At 38.1% G+C, this 5,652-nt stretch overlaps 1 pseudogene; it reads left to right on the forward strand.

Moving 5' to 3' along the window:
- The first annotated feature begins 3,439 nt into the window (after positions 1–3,439).
- On the forward strand, positions 3,440–4,744 carry LOC136175976 (ATP-dependent RNA helicase DDX19B pseudogene; annotated as a pseudogene).
- The last annotated feature ends 908 nt before the right edge of the window (positions 4,745–5,652 follow it).

Raw genomic sequence — 5,652 nt, forward strand, 5'->3', positions numbered from 1 at the left:
CTACTATTAGTCATCATAAATAAAAATGATCATTATCCTTTATTGCGAACAACTGTGAACCAACAAATTAAAAGACCTAGATAAAATGGACCACTTCCTAGAAACACACAAATTATCTACCTAAACTGATTCAAGAAGAAATAGAAAATCTCAACACTTATCACAAGTAAAGATATTGAATCAGGAATCAAAAAGCTTCCCAGCAAAGAAAAATCTAGGACCAGACAGCTTTATTGGTGAATTCTACCTGGCATTTAAAAAAGAATTTCAAATTCTTGCAAAGAGTAGAAGAGGAGAGAACACATCCTAACTTGCACTATGAAGACAGTACTACCTTAGTCTTTATCTAGTGTGGAACACAGATAAAAACATCAGAAAAAGAGAAGATTACAGATCAGTATCCTTGATGAATACAGATGCAGAGATCCTCAATAGAATACTAGGAAATTGAATCCAACAGCCTATTACAAGAATTGTATACCATGACCAAATGAAATTTATTCCATGAATTCAATGGTGGTTCCACAAAAGAAAATTAATCAATGTAATGTATCATATTAATACAATGAAAGGGAAAAAAAAACCCTACCTGATCACCTCAACGGACACAGAATGGCGTTTTACAAAATCCAACCCCCTTTCATGATAAGAGGTGAATGGGAGTGGATTAGGAATAGACTAGAACTTCCTCCATATGATAAAGCACATTTATGGAAGACCCATAGGTTAAAAAAAAAAATAGTTGTGAAGGACTAGTAGCTTTCCTCCTCTAAGGTCATGAACAAAATCAGGATGCCTTCTTTCACCAATGTTGTAATGGAAGTTGTAGCCAGAGGAAAGAATAAATAAGTAAAAGACATCCAGACTGGAAGGAAAGAAGTAAAATTATCTCTATTCACATATAACACAATCCTATATAGAGAAAATTCTAAAGAATCCACTAGAAAGCTAGTAGAACTAATAAAGGAATGTAGCAAAGTTTCAGGGTATGAGATCAATGCACAAAAAATCAGTTGTGTTTATATATACCAGCAATAAAGAATCTGAAAAGGAATTAAGAAAGCAACTACAATTACATCTAAAAGAGTAAAATATTTGGGAAAAAATTAACCAAGGAGATAAGAGTTATACACTGAAAACCAGAAAATATTGCTGAAAGAAATAAAGTAGGATCTAAACAAACAGAAATGCTATGTTAATGGTACAAAATTTAATATTGTTAAAATGTCAATACTAGAGAAAGTGATCTACAGATTCAGTGCAATTCCTGTCAAAATTCCTATAGCTTAATTTCCAGAAATGAAAAAGTCATTCCTTTAATTCATGTGGAAAAAACCTCAAATAGTAAAAAAAAATCTTGAAAAAAAGCAAAGTAGGAGTACTCACACTTTCCAGTTTCAAAACTTGTTACAAAGCTACAGTAATTACAGCAGCATGATTATGGCATAAGTTTAGACATAATAGAAAAGAACTGAGAGTTCAGAAATAAAACCATACCTCTATGGCCAATTGACTTTTGACAAGAGTGCCAAATACATTCAATGACAATGAATAGTCTTTTCACAGGTTTTACGGGACATTGGACTTCCCCTATGCAAAAAAATAAAGCTGAACCTCCTACTTCACACCATATACAAAAATTAATTTACAATTGATCAGTGACATAAAAATCATTAAATTCTTAGACAAAAACAAGAGTAAATCTTCATGATCTAGGATTTGGCAATGGATTCTTAGATATGATACTAAAAGCAGAACAACAAAAGAAAAAAATAAATTTAATTTTTTTCAAAATTAAAAAAATTTCTGCATCATAGTATTATCAAGAAAGTGAAAAAAAAAACAAGCTAAAGGTTGATAGAAAATATTTAAAATCATATATCTGAAATAAGCTTAATATCTCCAACATATAAAAATTAATATAACTCAACAATAAAAAGATAATTCAGTCTAAAAAATATTGGACTTGAGTAGACATTTCTCCAAAAATACAAATATGAAATAAGTACGTGAAAAGATTCTAAACATCACTGATCATTAGGGAAATGTGAGCAGAATCACTTTATACCTATTAAAATGGTTACAATCAATAAAACAAAAAAAAAGTGTTAGTAAAGATGGAGAAAAATTGGAACCCTCACACATTTCTTATGGAAATGTAAAATGGTACACCTACTATGGAAAACAGTTTGGTGGTTCCTCAAAAAGCTATACATGGAATTATCATATTCTGTCCAACCCCTAAGCATTTACCCAACATAATTAAAAGCAGGAAGTCAAACATTCACAATAGCCAAAAAGTAGAAACAACCCAAATGTTCATCAACAGATGAATAGATACAGAAAATGTGGCTTATATATATAATAAAACATTGTTCAATCACAAAACAGAAGTTCTGATACATGCTACAACTTGGATGAATGTGGAAAACTTTGCACTTTTAGCAAGACACAGAAGGACAGACATTGTGCAGTTCCTTTTTTATGAAACATCTAGAATAGATGTCAAATTCATAGAACCAGAAAATAGAGGTTTCCAGGGGCTGACAGCGGAGAAAAATGAGGAGTTATTGCCTCAAAATTATAGACTTTCTATCTAAAGTGATGAAAATTCATGGAAATAGAGAGTGAGGATGGTTGCATAACATTGTGAATATAGTTACTGCCGGTTAAACAGTTAAAATGACAAATTTTGTTTTATATATATGTATATATATATATATATCACCACAGTTTAAAAAATTTATAATGTAATATGCCAAAGAAATTGAATTATATACTTTAAATGGATAAATTACATGGTATGTGAATATCTCAATAAAGCTGTTTTGAAAACTAAAGATGCAGTACACAGTGAAAATTGCTAGAGTCTTGCCCTTGGATAGGCAAGAAAAGATGTGATTTACTACATGAAGGGGCTTGGCTTAAATAGGAATGTGGATAATTCATCCATCGTAACATGGATGTAAATCAAAGAATATGGATGCAAATGCAGGCAGCAGGTTTGGTGTTGGGAGCAGGTTTATCAGTCTCAGCTGTTGTAAAAGTATGTCAAGTTGCATCTTTCTTACAGTGGTTATTTCTTTCTGCCTGGTGGATCCTTGGTTGTTCTTCCCTGACCCAACATCACTCGATTATAATTTTCTTATTAGGGTATACAATGCCTTGACTCATTTTGAATTGGCATAGAACCTAGGGTTATATGTTCTTAAAACATTCTGAATGAATGAGTGAGCAAATTATGAATACAACAGACTACTGGTTCTCAAGAGTTTAGTTGGTTTTCATTTCCCATCCTCAGTTCAGTTCACATTCTCTACTTCTCTGTCATATATAAACCAAACCATGTTTGGTGAGAAACCTCCTCAGCACCCATTCTCATGTGTTGTGTGATAATATTCTCCCATTTCTGTTGGAAAACAATTTTTGTTGTCCCCATATGGCAATCAGGCAGTGTCAGCTGGTGCATTCACCAGCGCCAGAGTCCCACTCACAGTCTGGGCCGTGCTACTTCCTCGTAGGCCCTGGCAGTGGGCAAGCAGGAAACAAGAGCAACATTAGTGCAGAGAAAACAGATGAAGAAGAGAAAGAGGACAGAGTTGTCCTCTTTACTCAACAGGCTGATCAGAAGCAACTCTATTGATAACACAAACCAGGTGGAAAACCTACAACAAGATCCGAACTCCTCCCTACACTCAGTAAAGTCTTGTGAGGAGTCTACACCGTAGGCTTCATCCATCCATCCAAAATACAAGAGAACACACTGCCTTTGATGTTTGCTGAGGCCCTGCAGAACTTAGTTGCCCTGTCTCAGTCTGGCACTGCTGAAACAGCTGCCTTTGTGTTAGTCGTGCAGTTGGATACCCCACTGTCTGTGCCTCTCCCAGACTTCTAAGCTGGTCTTTCAAATGGGAAAAGTGATTGAGCAGATGGAAAAATTTTACCCTGAACTCAAGATAGCTTATGCTGTTCAAGGCAATAAATTGGGCACCAAGGTCAGAGATCGGGGAGTACCTTGTCTTTGGTACCCCTGGGATAATTCTGGACTGGTACTCCAAGCTCAAGTTCATTGACTCCAAGAAGATCAAGGTTTGGTCTGGATGAAGCTGACATGATGATAACTACCCACCACCGTCAAGATCGGAGCATCTGCACCCATAGGATGCTGCCCAGCAGCTGACAGATGCTGCCTGCCCCTAATACCTTTGAAGACTCTATGGAAATTTGCCCAGATAGCGGTCCCAGAATCAAACATCCAGCGGAGGCGGGAGCAGACAGTGGACACCATGCACAGTGATGGAAATGGCGAGTTGCAGGCATCGTGTAGCCTCTATGGGCCACCACCATTGCTTCAGCTACCATCTGCTGCCATTCCCCTAAAACACGTGGCTGGCTGACAGCAGGGCTCTCAAAAGAAGGCAACCCCACGAAATGTGCTGAAATGATGGTGGAGCGGAGGGCTGCCATAACGGAGTGCCTGAGATGGGAAAGAGAAGGTTCTGGCGACCAACAACATGCACGCCCTTATTGTTGTTATACAGATGTATAACCTGAAGTTAAACAGGCATCTGTCATCATCAGTGCTGACATTTCCCTTTACAGGGACAGGAATCTGGACAGTGGGACCCACCTGCACTGCGGTAGGCATACAGGCCTCTTTCACAAGAAAAGTCTGGCAGTGAACATGGTTGACAGCGGGCACAGCATGAACATCCTGAACCAAAGCCATGTATTAAGAGTATAGACAGACTGGACATGCTGATGTGGAGGAGACAGAAGTTAGCCAACAGAGGAACTCCACCACCACGGTACTTGCCTTCAGCTCTCTCCCTGAACATATATTCCAAACATCTGTGTTCATAGTGCTCGGGATACAGACAGGTGCAATCAAGGGACTAGGGCACTGATAGCCATTCATCTGTCCCAGGCAAGAATAATTGCCAAAGTTTTTGCTCCATCTTTATTTGGAATCTTTGTGTGGAATAGTCAGAGCAAATAATAGTACATGCATTTCCTCAAAGCTGACCAAGGCTGTTGGTACCCACAGAGCAAGAGGGCAAAGATGAGGTGAAACTGAGTTGCAGGAGAAATATAAAACCCCAGTCAAGAGGAGTCCTCTTCAGCTCATTGATAAAAAATGGTCACTTTATCTAGGACCAGGCCTGGAAGAGGGCTCTTCTGTGATGAGCATTACTGCAATCTCAGACCTTCCTTGGAGCCATTTCTGTGTTTTATGACCAGACCTTCCCCAAGGAAGGGAAGGGGAAGAGGCCAGACTCCAGGTGGTTTCCTTGGAACGTTGCAAACACTGCGGAGACCAACAGACGGCCCACATTTCCCCAGTGGGCGCGTGACTGTGTTGAGTCTTCTTCACGCTTCCGGCCAACTCTGAACCTTCCCAGGAGTCTTGTAAGAAGAGAAGAAATTTTATGCCTCACCATCCAAAGTCCTGTGGACCAACCCTGAAATAACTATAAACAAAGGCAATAATTAAAGGAGTTTAGACTCAAAACAAAAAATGGAAAAACAAAAATTGTTTTTTCAGCATCTTCTGTTCTTAACTGGAATTTCATCAGGAGTTTCTCACTGCAAAGAGTGGGGTGAAAAATCTTGGGGGCAAAATGACACAGCCTTTGGAGAACTGGATATCTA

This window comes from Muntiacus reevesi, chromosome 9, assembly GCF_963930625.1.
Source record: "Muntiacus reevesi chromosome 9, mMunRee1.1, whole genome shotgun sequence".
Classification (NCBI taxonomy): domain Eukaryota; kingdom Metazoa; phylum Chordata; class Mammalia; order Artiodactyla; family Cervidae; genus Muntiacus; species Muntiacus reevesi.